The sequence below is a fragment of the Triticum urartu genome, chromosome 6, assembly GCF_003073215.2.
Source record: "Triticum urartu cultivar G1812 chromosome 6, Tu2.1, whole genome shotgun sequence".
Taxonomy (NCBI): domain Eukaryota; kingdom Viridiplantae; phylum Streptophyta; class Magnoliopsida; order Poales; family Poaceae; genus Triticum; species Triticum urartu.
In genome coordinates, this window is record NC_053027.1 from 391,114,439 (window position 1) to 391,132,473 (window position 18,035).

At 48.4% G+C, this 18,035-nt stretch overlaps 1 pseudogene; it reads left to right on the forward strand.

Annotated features, from left to right (window-relative positions):
* Positions 1 to 3,789: 3,789 nt before the first annotated feature.
* Positions 3,790 to 7,565, forward strand: LOC125517661 (annotated as a pseudogene).
* The last annotated feature ends 10,470 nt before the right edge of the window (positions 7,566 to 18,035 follow it).

Below are 18,035 nucleotides of genomic sequence, written 5' to 3' on the forward strand. Positions count from 1 at the left end.
TTAAGTAGAACGTATAAACCAAATAGTAAACATTTAACAACAATCAGTAAACCCTAACCCCAAATTTAAAGAATTATAAAGGGGATTACTAGCTGCATAACTAGTAACAAATTTATAGATCTAAAAATTTACTAAATTAATAAAAATTTAAGCCTAAACTACCTAAATCTAAAAAAACATAATCCTAAATTTTTAAATCAGGTAATACTACGATTCAGACTCTACCCCTTATCCTAATAAGTGACACAAATTCCCCAATTCTCAAATCCTAATCCCGGCCCTAATTCCCATGTCGCGGGTCTATGACTTCTATAGGGAGAGCTCGGAGAGGGGTGGACAGGCGAGAAGAGCACGAGCACTTGCTCGACACCGCCCAAGGTAGAAGCCCACACCGCCTAAGCATAAGAGCGTGTTGCAGCAAGCACGGGGTCATGGGCCCGGCCCTTGAGCCGGTCTAAATTGTCATGCGGTGCTCGTCCATTGTCAGGCCTCCGCTTTGCGATTAGTGGCGATGGCGCCGCGAGGAATCGCCGCCCCCATTGCCAGAGAGAAAGAGGCGATGAGAGCGGGAGAGGTTTACCTTTTGGCCGGACGGGGAGGGAGAAGAAGTGAACAACGAACCGCGTTGTTAATGGTCGTCAGGTGTTGTGTCATCCCCCCCCCCCGCCATGTCAGCACCTGAAAAGCGGGCCATACCTGTCAGTTTCGGTGTCAAACATGTCAAACGAGCGGTCTGATTTATTATTATTTTTTAAAGAAGGCTGTGCAAAGTGCTGGGATTCTGAAAAAAGAAAACGTCTTTTCGGCGAGTCGAGACAGAATTATGGTGGTTTCGTGTTATTCAGTCAGGTCGCGTTTCACTTCATGTCGGTCATCGCACCACTCCGCGACGCGGCCATCATGCACCGCTCCTCGACGAGCCATGCTGTGGCATCCTTGGAGCGTGCCGAGGTTTCTCGATTTCAATCAACCGACGAGACACGTACCCGTTGCATAGTTGAATTGCTCTCCCTACAAGTCATTTTTTCAAAAAGGAATATATTAATATCGTGCAGATACCAATTACACCCAGCCTCTGCACTTACAAAATATCGTAATGACATCTAGAATGCACACAGGCAAAGAAAAAATAGAAGAGAAATAAAAAAAAAGGTCCCGCCACAGCGATGACTTCTCTAAGTAGCTGCATACAAACCACCACCAAATGCAACACTAGGGGTGTGTTTGGTTGGGGAACCAACTGTCATGGAATGGAATGGTTCCATTCTAGAGGAACAGGCCCGTTCCATTCCTCTGCTTGGTAGTAGTAAAAGTGAGGAATGGGTTGGTTCTGTTCGGTGTTTGGTTGGAAGCATGGAATGAAAAATGGAATGGCATAAATTCAAAAAATTGGCAGCATTTTGTTTCTATTTTCAAGAGAGACAACATAACAATATATATTGACAAGCTCAAGATATAAAAACGGCGCACACAGTTGACAGCCATACATGTGAACCGTCTTCTAGCAACTTGCCGTCCCTCGTTATGCCACACAAATTAAAAAAGCAGCTCTTTCAAACCTTAACATATGTTTACACAACACATCACTTTGCCATATTTTTTGGTTTAGATAATCAAATCTGATTCAATCTCTTTCATGCATCAACCCGTAGGTAATCTGTGGTCTTATATTCCTTATCATAGCCTGAATAATGACTACCATTGCAGCTAGTGCAACAAAAATAGCAGCTCCCCTAACCATATTTTTTCTTTTGTTCATCTTCTTGACCATCTACAAGTGATGCATACAATAAAAAATATGGCTACAAATGATGCTTACATCAACATATATATTGCAAAGATACACTGGATAACATGTATTTTGGTACAAATTATGAAAAGTGACCACTAATTTTAACAACACAAGCAACAAAAGTGAATCAAAACAACCATGAGTCATCACAATAACCTTTCCATGTATGTCTATCACTCTCGGCTGGGCTTATCCATGAGTAGCAACAGCATATACAAGGGGAAGGAAATGAGATTTGTACCTTGAAATTGTGTTGTTCTACTGAACCTTTGCTGCCGTTGTCAGCCCGCTGGAAGCCACCCCCCTGCTATTCCTCTGCAAGCCATAGAACCCGTAGATCCAGATTGAGCCCCCCTGTTTTTTTGCAAATCATGAGAGGAAAGAGAGGAATCAGCGGCCAACGAGGAAAGGAAGGAGGTGGTCGATGGGGAAGGGATGGACTGGCCGATGGGGAAGAGATGGATTGGCCAGCGGGGAAGGGAGGAATCAGCCGGCGAGGCTCAGATCGAGGAGGGGAAGGCGGTGCACCTCGGAGTGAGAGGTGATAGGGCTGCGAGAGAGCGAGGGGTGAGCGGTTCCGCATGGTCCGGCCATTCTCGAGATCTTGCCTCATTCCGCATCTGGGCCGAATATTCGGTCCGCGGGAACGAATTGGTGTCGTCCCATATGTCCAACTGAACGCAAGAATGAGGCCTCGGAATGGGTCGGACCCATGCCATTCTAGTCCATGACCCCAACCAAACACACCCTAGGAAAACATAAAAGGTCTTCAAAAGCAACGCCTCCAACAAGGAAACAGTGCACAAGCACCATCGTTGCTTGATCCAAGATCTTAGGTTTTCACCCTGAAGAAGTCCGAGCTCTCAAAACAATTCCTTCAGCAAGGCAATTGTCATGTACAACCAATCAAGGCCAGACCTTAGGTTTTCACCTTGAAAGTCACGGCTTGGTACCCGAGGAGCACCACCAAAAATGAATTCCTCCAGTGCTGCCGCCCCAACTTACACTGCTGCTCCTGAGAGTTACCAAACACCCGGCTGACTCCATCACCTCGAAGGCTCCGCCCGTCTAACTGACCCTTCGATATCAGCCGCCATGACCTTCTTCATAGTTGTCTACGCCATAGAAATCGATAAGCCGACATGTCCTATGGTGTCAACAAACAATAGAGCTTCGCGCCACACCGTCATGGAACCTCATAGGCCGATATGGCATGCACGATCGAATGCTATCCGATCCAGATATCTTAGGCAGGATCTCCGACGGCAGTTCTGGAACACGTCGATGATAGAATGAAGGAGGACAGATCATGTAGGACATCGCCATGATACGAAAAGAGCATGAGGACATCCACCATTATTTCCACGGCAGCAGGCCCCCACACCACCCCGATCCAGCCCGCCGTCGTGTGCCTTCCAACATCCATGGCCTGAAGCCTGCCAACCAGAACCCCATGCCGCATCAGCCGACGAGGCACTCGGCCGACCGCAACTTTGGGCCGAGTTCGACCAACCCACCCAGATCAGATCAGAGGGATCGACAACCCAAGCCATCACTGCAAGCCGGGGCACACCACCGGGAGGAGCACCTCACCACACCCGACACTGAGCAGCACCTCCACTGTCAGATCGGAGCCACGCCGCCGCCAGATCGGAGCAGCGCTGCCGTCAGGGAGGGAGAGGAGTCGTGCCCATGGAAAGCCCCGCCGTTGTCAGCACTGTCTGGGCTTTGCCCGATAGAGACCATTAGCGGCGGCGAGGGAGAGGTGCTGGACGGGAGGGCCGGCGGTACTAGGTTCCCCCGAGCCGTCAGTACGAGCGACGCAGGGGTCTTCTCTTCGTGCCTCCCTGCACATCATGGAATACATAGGATATTTCTTCTTCACAGTTCACACCAACATGCTACGCAGCCGATGAAAGTACAACTCCAAAACATTTCCTGGTTCTAGCAGCCGAGACGTTGCACTGTCAAACTAAGGCTCCTAGCAACAAGAAACAATGCCCTCCCTTGTACGCCTTCTCCTGACGATCTCCTTGGGCCTAAACCTCGCAGCCTTGATCACCACCGCCAACGACTAATTCATCTACTCTGGATTCAGTGGCTCCAACCTCGCCATCGATGACACCGCCACCATCACACCGGACGGGCTCCTAGAGCTGACAAACGGCACGGCGTACCAGAAAGGCCACGCATTCCACCCGGCCCCCCTCTGCCTTCGTGACTCCACGACCATCGGTGTCGGTGATGGCAAGGTGCGGTCCTTCTCCGTCGCCTTCGTGTTCGGCATCATCTCCATCTACCCTAACTTCAGCACCCATGGCATGGCCTTCGTCATCGCCCCGCGGAGGAACTTCTCCAATGCTCTTCCTGCCAAGTACCTGGGCCTCACCAACATCCACAATGATGGCAACGCCAGCAACAACATCTTTGTCGTGGATCTGAACACCATCCAGAGAGTGGAGTTCAAGGACATCAACGCCAACCACGTCGGCATTGACATCAACGGCCTGCAGTCCCTGCGGTCATACAACGTCGGCTACTACGATGACGAGAGCGGCAACTTCCGAAGCATGAAGCTCATCAGCCGTGAGGCCATGCAAGTGTGGATTGATTACCACGGGGAGAGGAAGGAAATGAACGTGACACTGGCTCCCTTCGACATGGCCAAACCTGCTAGGCCACTCCTCTCGGCCAGCTACGACCACTCCATGGTGCTCACTGAGCTGGTGTATCTTGGGTTCTCGGCGGCAACCGGTCGTGTCAATTCACGGCATTTCGTTCTCGGTTGGAGCTTGGGCATGAGCAGACAAGCTCCGGCCATCGACATCGCCAAGCTGTCCAAGTTGCCTCGGGTTGGCCCGAAGCCTCGGTCCAAGGTCTTGGACATCGTTCTACCAATAGTCACAGCCACATTTGTTATTGGCTTGGGTGGTATCCTTGACCTGGTCATGTGGAGGAGATCAAGGTACGCTAAATTGCGGGAATATTGGGAGGTTGAGTTCGGACCACACCGCTTCTTGCACAAGGATTTGTTCCATGCAACCAACGGATTCAAGGACAAGCATCTACTTGGCGTAGGGGGGTTTGGAAGGGTATACAGAGGCGTGCTTGAGACATCTAAACTAGAGGTTGTGGTGAAGAGGGTGTCTCACGAGTCAAGACAGGGGATGAGGGAGTTCATAGCTGAGATTGCAAGCATCAGCCGCATCCGACATCGTAATCTTGTTGAGTTGCTCGGTTACTGCCGTCGAAAAGGTGAACTTCTTTTGGTGTACGCCTACATGCCCAACGGAAGCCTGGATAAACATCTATATAGCAGTAGAGAGGACTAGCCTACTCTGAATTGGGCTTTGAGGTTTCAGATCATCAAGGATGTCGCGTCCGGCTTGCTTTATTTGCATGAGAGGTGGGAGAAAGTTGTCATCCACAGAGACATCAAGGCCAACAACGTGCTCCTTGACAAAGACATGAACGCCTAGCTTGGTGACTTTGGGCTAGCAAGGATGTACGACCATGGGGCGGACTCGCAAACCACACACGTGGTCGACACCATGGGTTACTTGGCTCCGGAGTTGATACGCACGGGCAGGGCGTCCCCTCTGATCGACATGCTCGTCTTTGGCATATTCCTTCTTGAGGTTGCATGCGGACAGAAACCCATCAAGGAGAATGCGTAGGGTGGACAGATAGCGCTCGTCGAGTGGGTGCTGGAGCATTGGCGTGATGGTACGCTCATGAAGACGGTGGATGCGAGGCTCCAGGGCGAGTTCAACATCGACCATACAAGGCTGGTGCTCACACTAGGGCTCAGAGCATCTCTAGCCGCGCCACCAACAGGCCCTCCCTAGGTGATTTTTTAGCATCGGCGCTCAAAAATCGACCCAGTCGCATCCCGGGCCAAAACTGGCGTCGGTGAACCCAGGCCGAACCAGGGGTGCCCGGGGGTACCGGGGCGAGCGTTTTTTGTGCGAAAGAGGATGGTACCACCGAGTCAGCGAGATGCCGCTTCATCGTCATCATCGCCTTGGTTCCCGCAGGAATCAATGCGAAGGCTGTCGTGCTGCCGCGCCGACCAGCCTCCATTGATGCCTCACGGGCGGCGCAGTGAAGGCGCCGCGACGCACGTCCCACCCTCTCCCGCCACGCATCGACCAGCATGTAGCCCGTCGCCACCGCCCATGAGCCCAGCTGCGGCTCTAAAAGGCGACCTCCCCGCCGGTGGACGCCGCAGCTCTCATCCCCCCCCTCTCCGACGCAGAAAGCAAGACTCTCCCCTCTTCCCGCCGATGAAAAGATGGCCGAGAGGTTCCCAGGCGACGGCGCGGCGGCGAACGGCTTCGGCCTCCGCCACCTCCAGGAGCCGGAGGCGCGCCTGCTCTATGAGGCCGAGTACCCGGCACCCTCGGACATGCTAGTGTCAGGGCCATGAAGGCTGAGCTCCGGCGGCGGCCCGGTGCCCGAAGGGGCGGCGCGGCAGGCTGAGATCGCCCGCATCCGGTCATCCCTGACGGAGGAGCGGCGGAATGACCCACGCTACGCCGCCGACAGCCACACCCTGTGGACCATGTACTTCCAACACCGCCGCAAGGAGCAGATCGCCTCCACCAACGGCATCATCCCCCGCGGCCGCCTCAATGCCGACGGGCGGCGCGAGTGGTGGGGCGTGCCAGGCCGCTCCCTCGAGGTCGTCCTCGACCACATCGAGACCGGCAACATGCCGCACCTCGAGTACCCGCTGCGGCCGTCCTTCTCTCACCGTCGGGGTAGCTCCTGGATGCCGCGGCGGATGGAGCCGGGGTCGTCCGCGTCGTCGGGCTCCGGCTCGCCGGCGCTCCGCCCCGTCAAGCCCGAGCCGGAGGAGACGCCGCTCGGGCTCCGCACCTGCAGCGACACCCTCATCATCAACCAGGGTGACTGGCCCTCCCCGTGCGGCTCCCTCCGCCTGGTCCGGCCGAAGCCCGAACCAGGGCTGCTCCCGGTGAAGCCGGAGCACGTCGAGATGGTAGCCCCCGACGACGAGTCCACCCTCAAGTGGGCGAAGGAGGACTATGTCCGAGAGCAGGTGTGTCGCCAGCGTCGGGCATACGCGAAGCTCCAGGCCGGCGCCGCGGGCGCAAGGAGGGCCGCGTCATCATCCTCGACAGCGACGAGGAGGGCGAGGCTGGGCGGTCCAGTGCCCCACCGCATGTCGGCGACCCTGGACAGGCCTGCAGCAGGGACGGCGGCGGCACAGGCGAGGCACGCGACAACGACGGCGACGGCGGCGACTACACCCGCTTCTACAGGCTTCTCGGCATGTAGACGACGGCGACGGCGGCGGCTAGGCGTAGTTTGTCGTAGTTTAGGCAAAGTTTTCATGTTTTCTGTACAAATTTCAATGAAATTTCGCCGAGTTCGTGTCAAAATCGCCAATTTTGCATATATTTGTATGGACTATCGCCGCACCCGGGGCGACCTGTGGGCCGACGACTGGGAACAAAGTCGCCCCCATATGCCAATCGAGCGCCGGCTCGCCCCCAGGCGGCTCTTTTTCAGTGCCCTAGGGGGCCGAACAGCTGGAGATGCTCTCATATGCTCACACCCTCTCGCTAGCGCAAGGCCTGGCATTGGACAAGTCATGTGCTATCTGACTGATGTTACGCCCCTCCCTGAGCTCACACCAACAAATGTGCTCACCTTGATGCAAAACAAGGGGTTCGACAAATCCGCCATCTCATATCTGGATCTGGTGTCGAGTTTTGGCACAATTTTCACCCTCTCGGGAGGAAGATAACTTTAGTGCTACTTTAATTCACGGCTTTAATAAGTTTTTCTACTAGTATTATGCATGCGTAGTGCCAGAAGTTAATTAGAATTGTAAACCCAATAATTATCCTTTGGCCGCAATACACTTTTTTTGAAAGATCCAGCTTGGCTGGCTTCGACTGATTTAGAAGGGAGCATATGAGAAACAAAGTTTGATCAAGTGATCAAGATGAAAAAAAGAGGAACATCAGAAAATAAAACATGGGGATCACCCTCGGCCCCTTCTATCTCTATGTTTTTATCTCACACCCAAATCCCCAAATGGGGGCTCGATAGCTCTTGCTCCGGCCAGCCGCCATTGCTCCAGCATGCGTCGAATGACATCAATGACGTCCTTCCAGGTCACGGTCTTTTTTCTGAAAGAACAGTTGTTCCTTTCCATCCAAATCGCCCAGGTGGTAGCCATGATCATAGTCTTCACTCCCTTCCTGTTCTCTGCGCGTTGCTGCAACAATGGTCTTGACTGTCGAAGGCATGCAACGATGATCGTGCAGACGGGGAGCGAGTGATGTACACACTTTCCATTCAACCACCTTTGCCCAAATTGCTCGTGAGAATGTGCAGTTCTAGAAGAGGTGAGTGGAGGACTCCAGGTTTTTGAGGCAGAGTTGACAGAAGTATGGGTTTGGCCATCCACGACGTTGCAGTCTATCGTTGCACCACACTCTGTCCCAATGAATCAGCCAGGAGAAGATTTTAATCTTGCCAGGAGCCCAGACTTTCCAAATGGATGATTTCATTCCATTGTTGGGTAGGTTTTCGAACTGCGCATTGTAAGCAGAGCTCGTGGAGTAGACTCCTTTGCCGTTCTCCGTCCAAATGATCGTATCAACTTGCTGCTAATTCCCCAGGCCACCATGCTCCCCGATCTTGCGCGCCAACATCAGCACGTCATGGATTATATCTTCCCATCTCCCATTACCAAGGTTGTGGGTCTAGTTTTCATTTTGTAGAGCCTTAGATGCGGTTTTGAACTTGCCCCTGGATCGTTTGAACGGCAGAGGGAAGGTTTGGCAGAGCGGTTCCTCTCCCAGCCAGCGGCATGTCCAGAATTTGGTTGTCTTCCCGTTTCCAATGGTGATCCTCGTGGCTCGAGCGAAGAGGGCCATGTCATTGCTGTCACACGGGAGTGGGAAAGCTTTCCATAGCCTGGCAGGCTGCATCCACTCCAGCCAGAGCCATCGGAGGCGTAGTGCCCTACCAAACAGTTGGAGGTCCTGTATGCCCAGCCCGCCTTTTTGAGTGGGAGAGCGAACAATTTTCCAGTTGATTTTGCACTTGCCGCCCGACAGCTCTTCATCATGCGCCCAAAGGAAACGCCGTCTGTTCTTGTCAATATCCTTCAAAAGCTTCTTTGGCAGTCGCAGAACCGTCATCGCAAAGGTTGGGAGTGCTGACAGTACACTGCGAACGAGGATTCTTCGGCCAGCAAGAGTCATGAGCCTGCCCTTCCATCCCGCGAGGCGAGCCCTAATTCTATCAAGGAGGAATTGAAGGTTCACTAAGCAGATTCTATGAGTGGATATTGGGAGGCCTAGATATTATTGGGGAATGCAGTAATTTCAAAAAAATTCCGACGCACACGCAAGATCATGGTAATGCATAGCACCGAGAGGGAAGAGTTTTGTCCACGTACCCTCATAGACCGTAAGCGGAAGCGTTATGAGAATGTGGTTGATGTAGTCGTGTGTCTTCATGATTCGACCGATCCAAGTACCGAATGTACGGCACCTTCGAGTTCAGCACACGTTCAGCTCGGTGACGTCCCATGAACTCCGATCCAGCAGAGCTTCGAGGGAGAGTTCCGTCAGCACGACGGCGTGATGACGATGATGATGATGCTACCGACGCAGGGCTTCGCCTAAGCACCGCTACGATATGACCGAGGTGGATTATGGTGGAGGGGGGCACCGCACACGGCTAAAAGATCAACTGATCAACTTCTGTGTCCTGGGGTCCCCCCTGCCCCCGTATATAAAGGAGCAAGGGGGGAAGCCGGTCGGCCCTAGCAGGGCGCGCCAGGAGGAGGATTCCTCCTCCTAGTGGGAGTAGGACTCCCCTTTCCTAGTCCCACTAGGAGGGGGAAGGGGAGAGTGGGAGAGGGGAAAGGCAAGGGGGGCGCCCCCCCTTCCTTGTCATATTCGGACTCAAGGGGAGGGGCGCGCGGCCCTGCCCTGGCCGGCCCCTCTCTCTCCACTAGGGCCCAACAAGGCCCACTAACCCCCGGGGGGTTCCGGTAACCCCCCAGCACTCTGCTAAAATCCCGATTTCTCCCGAAACTATTCCGCTGTCCAAATATAGGCTTCCAATATATCAATCTTTATGTCTTGACCATTTCGAGACTCCTCGTCATGTCCGTGATCATATCCGAGACTCCGAACTACCTTCGATGCATCAAAACACATAAACTCATATTACCGATCGTCACCGAACTTTAAGCGTGCGGACCCTACGGGTTCGAGAACTATGTAGACATGACCGAGACTCGTCTCTGATCAATAACCAATAGCGGAACCTGGATACTCATATTGGTTCCTACATATTCTATGAAGATATTTATCGGCCAAACCGCATAACAACATACGTTGTTCCCTTTGTCAACGGTATGTTACTTGCCCGAGATTCGAATGTCGGTATCTCAATACCTAGTTCAATCTCGTTACCGGCAAGTCTCTTTACTCGTTCCATAATGCTACATCTCGTAACTAACTCATTAGCTACATTGCTTGCAAGGCTTATTGTGATGTGCATTACCGAGAGGGGCCTGAGATACCTCTCCGACAATCAGAGTGACAAATCCTAATCTCGATCTATGCCAACTCAACAAGCACCATCGGAGACACCTGTAGAGCACCTTTATAATCACCCAGTTACGTTGCGACGTTTGGTAGCACACAAAGTGTTTCTCCAGTACTCGGGAGTTGCATAATCTCATAGTCATAGGAACATGTATAAGTCATGAAGAAAGTGATAGCAATAAACTAAATGATCATCGTGCTAAGCTAACGGATTGGTCAAGTCAATCACATCATTCTCTAATGATGTGATCCCATTAATCAAATGACAACTCATGTCTATGGTTAGGAAACATAACCATCATTGATTCAACGAGCTAGTCAAGTAGAGGCAAACTAGTGACACTCTGTTTGTCTATGTATTCGCACATGTACTAAGTTTATGGTTAATACAATTCTAGCATGAATAATAAACATTTATCATGATATAAGGAAATATAAATAACAACTTTATTATTGCCTCTAGGGCATATTTCCTTTAGTCTCCCACTTGCACTAGAGTCAATAAAGTTCACATCGTCATGTGATTTAACACCAATAGTTCACATCTTTGTGTGATTAGTTCACATCTTCATGTGACTAACACCCAAAAGGTTTCCTAGAGTCAATAATCTAGTTCATATCGCTATATTATTAACCCAAAGAGTGATCATGTTTTGCTTGTGAGAGAAATTTAGTCAACGGGTCTGCCACATTCAGAGCCGTATGTGTTTTGCAAATTTTCTATGTCTATGATGCTTTGCACGGAGCTACTCAAGCTAATTGCTCCCACTTTCGATATGTATCTAGATCGAGACTTAGAGTCATCCAAATCGGTGTCAAAGCTTGCATCGACATAACTCTTTACGACGAACTCTTTGTCACCTCCATAACCGAGAAACATTTCCTTATTCCACAAAGATATTTTTGACCGCTGTCCAATGATCCACTCCTGGATCACTATTGTACCATCTTGCCAAACTTATGGTGAGGTACACAATATGTCTGGTACATGGCATAGCATACTTTATAGAACCTATGACTGAGGCATAAGGAATGACTTTTCATTCTCTTTCTATTTTCTGCCATGGTCGGGTTTTGAGTCTTTACTCAACTTCACACCTTGCAACACAGGCAAGAACTCCTTCTTTGACTTTTCCATTTTGAACTACTTCAAAATCTTGTCAATGTATGTACTCATTGAAAATATATCAAGCATCTTGATCTAACTCTATAGATCTTGATGCTCAATATGTAAGTAGCTTTATCGAGGTCTTTCTTTGAAAAACTCCTTCCAAACATCCCTTTATGCTTTCTAGAAAATTCTACATTATTTCCAATCAACAATATGTCATTCACATATACTTATCAGAAATGTTGTAGTGCTCCCACTCACTTTATTTGTAAATACAGGCTTCACCGCAAGTCTATATAAAACCATATGCTTTGATCACACTATCAAAGCGTATATTCCAACTCCAAGAGGCTTGCACCAGTCCATAAATGGATCGCTGGAGCTTGCACACTTTGTTAGAACCTTTTGGATCGACAAAACCTTCTGGTTGCATCATATACAACTCTTCTTTAAGATATCCATTAAGGAATGCAGTTTTGACATCCATTTGCCAGATTTCATAAAATGCAGCAACTGCTAACATGATTCGGACAGACTTTTAAGCATCGATACGAGTGAGAAAATATCATCGTAGTCAACACCTTGAACTTGTCGAAAACCTTTTTGCGACAATTCGAGATTTGTAGATAGCAACACTACTATCAGCATCCGTCTTCCTCTTGAAGATCCATTTATTCTCAATGGCTCGCCAATCATTGGGCAAGTCAATCAAAGTCCATACTTTGTTCTTTATACATGGATCCCATCTCAGATTTCATGGCCTTAAGCCATTCCGCGGAATCTGGGCTCATCATCGCTTCAGCATAGTTCGTAGGTTCGTCATGGTCTAGTAACATGACTTCCAGAAAGGATTACCATACCACTCTGGTGCGGACCATACTCTGGTTGTCCTAAAGGTTCGGTAGTAACTTGATCTGAAGTTTCATGATCACCATCATTAACTTCCTCACTAATTGGCGTAGAAATCACTAGAACTGGTTTATGTGATGAACTACTTTCCAATTCGGGAGAAGGTACAATTACCTCATCAAGTTCTACATTCCTCCCACTCACTTCTTTTGAGAGAAACTTCTTCTCTAGAATGGATCCACTCTTAGCAACAAAGATCTTGCCTTAGGGATCTGTGATAGAAGGTGTACCCAACAGTTTATTTTGGGTATCCTATGAAGACGCACTTTTCCGATTTGGGATTGAGCTTATCAGTCTGAAACTATTTCACATAAGCATCACAACGCCAAACTTTAAGAAACGACAGCTTATGTTTCTAGCCAAACCATAGTTCATACGGTGTCATCTCAATGGATTAGACGGTGCCCTATTTAACGTGAATGTAGCTGTCTCTAATGCATAACCCCAAAACGATAGTGGTAAAACGGTAAGAGACATCATATATTGCACTATATCCAATAAAGTATGGTTATGACGTTCGGACACACCATTATGTTGTGGTGTTCCAGGTGGCATGAATTTGTGAAACTATTCCACATTGTTTTTAGTTGAAGACCAAACTCGTAACTCAAATATTCATCTCCACAATCAGATCGTAGAAACTTTATTTTTGTTTGCGATGATTTTCCACTTCACTCTGAAATTCTTTGAACTTTCAAATGTTTCAGACTTATGTTTCATCAAGTAGATATACCCATATCTGCTCAAATCATCTGTGAAGGTCGGAAAATAATGATATCGCCGCGAGCCTCAACACTCATCGGACTGCATACATCAGTATGTATTATTTCCAATAAGTCAGTTGCTCGCTCCATTGTTCCGGAGAATGGAGCCTTAGTCATCTTGCCCATGAGGCATGGTTCGCAAGCATCAAGTGATTCCAAAAGCCCATCAGCATGGAGTTTCTTCATGCGCTTTAAACCAATATGACCTAAACGGCAGTGCCACAATTAGGTTGCACTATCATTATTAACTTTGCATCTTTTGGCTTCAATATTATGAATATGTGTATCACTACGATCGAGATTCAACAAACCATTCACCTTGGGTGTATGACCACAAAAGGTTTTATTCATGTAAACAGAATAACAATTATTCTTTGACTTAAATGAATAACCGTATTACAATAAACATGATCCAATCATATTATGCTCAATGCAAACACCAAATAACATTTATTTTAGGTTCAACACTAATCCCGAAGGTAAAGGGAGTGTGTGATGGTGATCTTATCAACCTTGGAATCATTTCCAACACACATCGTCACCTCGTCCTCAACTAGTCTTTGTTTATTTTCCAACTCCCGTTTCGAGTTACTACTCTTAGCAACTGAACTAGTATCAAATACTGAGGGGTTTGCTATAAACACTAGTAAAGTACACATCAATAACATGTATATCAAATATACCATTGTTCACTTTGCCATCCTTCTTATCCGCCAAGTATCTAGGGCAGTTCCACTTCCAGTGACCATTTCCGTTGCAGTAGAAGCACTCAGTTTCATGCTTGGGTCTAGCTTTGGGCTTCTTCACGGGAGTGGAAACTTGCTTGCTATTCTTCTTGAAGTTCCCTTTCTTTCCCTTGCCCTTTTACTTGAAACTAGTGGTCTTGTCAACCATCAACACTTGATGCTTTTTCTTGATTTCTACCTTCGCCGATTTCAGCATCGCGAAGAGCTTTGGGAATCGTTTCCGTTATCCCTTGCATATTATAGTTCATCACGAAGTTCTAGTAACTTGGTGATAGTGACTAGAGAACTTTGTCAATCACTATCTTATCGGGAAGATTAACTCCCACTTGATTCAAGTGATTGTAGTACTCAGACATTCTGAGCACATGCTCACTCGTTGAGCTATTCTCCTCCATCTTGTAGGCAAAGTACTGTCAGAGGCCTTCTACCTCTCGACACGGGCATGAGTATGAAATACCAATTTCAACTCTCAGAACATCTTATATGTTCTGTGGCGTTCAAAACGTTTTTGAAGTCCCGGTTCTAAGCCGTAAAGCATGGTGCACTAAACTATCAAGTAGTCATCATACCGAGCTTTACCAAATGTTCATAACGTCTGTATCTGCTCCTGCAATAGGTCTGTCACCTAGCGGTGCATCAAGGACATAATTCTTCTGTGCGGTAATGAGGATAATCCTCATATCACGGAGCTAGTACGCATCATTGCTACTAACATCTTTCAACATAGTTTTCTCAAGGAACATATCATAAATAAAACGGGGAGGCTATACGCAGGCAATAGATCTACAACATAGATATGCAAATACTATCAGGACTAAGTTCATGACAAATTTAAAGTTCAATTAATCATATTACTTAAGAACTCCCACTTAGACAGACATCCCTCTAATCATCTAAGTGATCACGTGATCCATATCAACTAAACCATGTCCGATCATCATGTGAGATGGAGTAGTTTTCAATGGTGAACATCACTATGTTGATCATATCTACTATACGATTCACGCTCGACCTTTCGGTCTCCAGTGTTCCGAGGCCATATCTGCATATGCTAGGCTCGTCAAGTTTAACCCGAGTATTCCGCGTGTTTAAAACTGGCTTGCACCCGTTGTATGTGAACGTAGATCTTATCACACCCGATCATCACATGGTGTCTCAGCACGAAGAACTATCGCAACTGTGCATACTCAGGGAGAACACTTATACCTTGAAATTTAGTGAGAGATCATCTTATAATTCTACCACCGAACTAAGCAAAATAAGATGCATAAAGGATAAACATCATATGCAATCAAAATATGTGACATGATATGGCCATCATCATCTTGTGCTTTTGATCTCCATCTCCAAAGTACCGTCATGATCTCCATCGTCACCGACATGACACCATGATCTCCATTATCTTGATCTCTATCAACGTGTCGTCATATGGTCGTCTCGCCAACTATTGATTTTGCAACTATTGCTATCGCATAGCGATAAAGTAAAGCAATTATTTGGCGCTTGCATCTTATGCAATAAAGATACAACCATAAGGCTTCTGCCAATTGCCGATAACTTCAACAAAACATGATCATCTCATACAACAATTTATATATCATCATGTCTTGACCATATAACATCACAACATGCCCTGCAAAAACAAGTTAGACGTCCTCTACTTTGTTGTTGCAAGTTTTACGTGGCTGCTACGGGCTGAGCAAGAACCGTTCTTACCTACGCATCAAAAACCACAATGTAGTATAGTGATTGCTTTTTGATCTTCAGAAAGAACCCTGTTCATTGAATCCGATTCAACAAAAGTTGGAGAACTTGACACCCACCAGCCAGCTGTGTGCGAAGCACATCGGTGGAACCAGTCTCGCGTAAGCGTACGCGTAATGTCGGTCTGGGCCGCTTCATCCAACAATACCGCCGAATCAAGAATCAACTAGTGACAGCAAGGAATATGTATATACCCACGCCCACAACTCCTTTGTGTTCTACTCGTGCATATAACATCTACGCATAAACCTGGCTCGGATGCCACTGTTGGGGAACGCAGTAATTTCAAAAAAATTCCTACGCACACGCAAGATCATGGTGATGCATAGCAACGAGAGGGGAGAGTTTCGTCCACGTACCCTCATAGACCGTAAGCAGAAGCGTTATGAGAACGCGGTTGATGTAGTCGTACGTCTTCACGATTCGACCGATCCAAGTACCAAACGTACGGCACCCCCGAGTTCAGCACACATTTAACTCAGTGACGTCCCACGAACTCCGATCCAGCAGAGCTTCGAGGGAGAGTTCCATCAGCACGACGGCGTGATGACGGTGATGATGATGCTACCGACGCAGGGCTTCGCCTAAGCACCGATACGATATGACTGAGGTGGATTATGGTGGAGGGGGGCACCGCACACGGCTAAAAGATCAACTGAACAACTTTTGTGTCCTGGGGTGCCCCCTGGCCCCGTATATAAAGGAGCAAGGGGGGAGGTCGGCCGGCCCTAGCAGGGCGCGCCAGGAGGAGGAGTCCTCCTCCTAGTGGGAGTAGGACTCCCCTTTCCTACTCCCACTAGGAGGGGGAAGGAAAGAGTGGGAGAGGGGAAAGGCAAGGGGGGCACCCCCCCCTTCCTTGTCCTATTCGGACTCAAGGGGAGGGGCGCACGGCCCTGCCCTGGCCGGCCCCTCTTTCTCTCCACTAGGGCCCAACAAGGCCCATTAACCCCCGGGGGGTTCCGGTAACCACCCCCCCCCCCCCGGCACTCCGGTAAAATCCCGATTTCTCCCAGAACTATTCCGATGTCCAAATATAGGCTTCCAATATATTAATATTTATGTCTCGACCATTTCGTGACTCCTCGTCATGTCCATGATCATACCTGGGACTCCGAACTACCTTCGGTACATCAAAACACATAAACTCATATTACCGATCGTCACCGAACTTTAAGCGTGCGGACCCTACGGCATAATGCTACATCCCGTAACTAACTCATTAGCTACATTGCTTGCAAGGCTTATTGTGATGTGCATTACCAAGAGGGCCCAGAGATACCTATCCGACAATCGGGGTGACAAATCCTAATCTCGATCTATGCCAACTCAACAAGCACCATCGGAGACACCTGTAGAGCACCTTTATAATCATCCAGTTATGTTGTGATGTTTGGTAGCACACAAAGTGTTCCTCCAGTACTCGGGAGTTGCATAATCTCATAGTCATAGGAACATGTATAAGTCATGAAGAAAGCAATAGCAACAAACTAAACGATCATCGTGTTAAGCTAACGGATGGGTCAAGTCAATCACATCATTCTCTAATGATGTGATCCCGTTAATCAAATGACAACTCATGTCTATGGTTAGGAAACATAACCATCATTGATTCAACGAGCTAGTCAAGTAGAGGCAAACTAGTGACACTTTGTTTGTCTACGACTTCACGCATGTACTAAGTTTCTGGTTAATACAATTCTAGCATGAATAATAAACATTTATCATGATATAAGGAAATATAAATAACAACTTTATTATTGCCTCTAGGGCATATTTCCTTCAGATATGTCATAGTAACTAGATGATGTCTACATTATTGCACCTAGTCGAGGCCATCGAAGATTTGCTTTGATTCATACTGAGGCCAGATGCGTCCCCGAACAGCTTAAGCAAGTGCAGCAGCAGTCTACCTGATCCTTGATTGGGTTGGCGAAGATCACATCGTTTCAGCATAGAGGCTAATCCGCATGCTGCTGCCGCAATACACTTTCAAATTACCATAGGCCAAATTTCAGTATGTAGGAAGTTGTACTATTCAAAACTCAAAACTCAAAACAGGGGATACCAGAGACAGGATAGTTTTTCTCAACTATTTTGTTGCAATATGCACAAGGGCACTGATATGCGCCGGCATGCCGGCCCAAATTTGGGCCAGTCGAACCAGCGTCATATGATTTACTGCACAGGAGCCGTACGATTGCCTCTTCCTCCCTCATCTCTCTTCTTAATATAAAAAGAAATCCCACCGCACCGCCATGGACGACGAGACGCGAGCTCCCGAGCACCTCCCCACGCGTCTTCCCTGTCATTTCCCTCGCTGTCGGTCGCCATCGTTGTCACCGATCG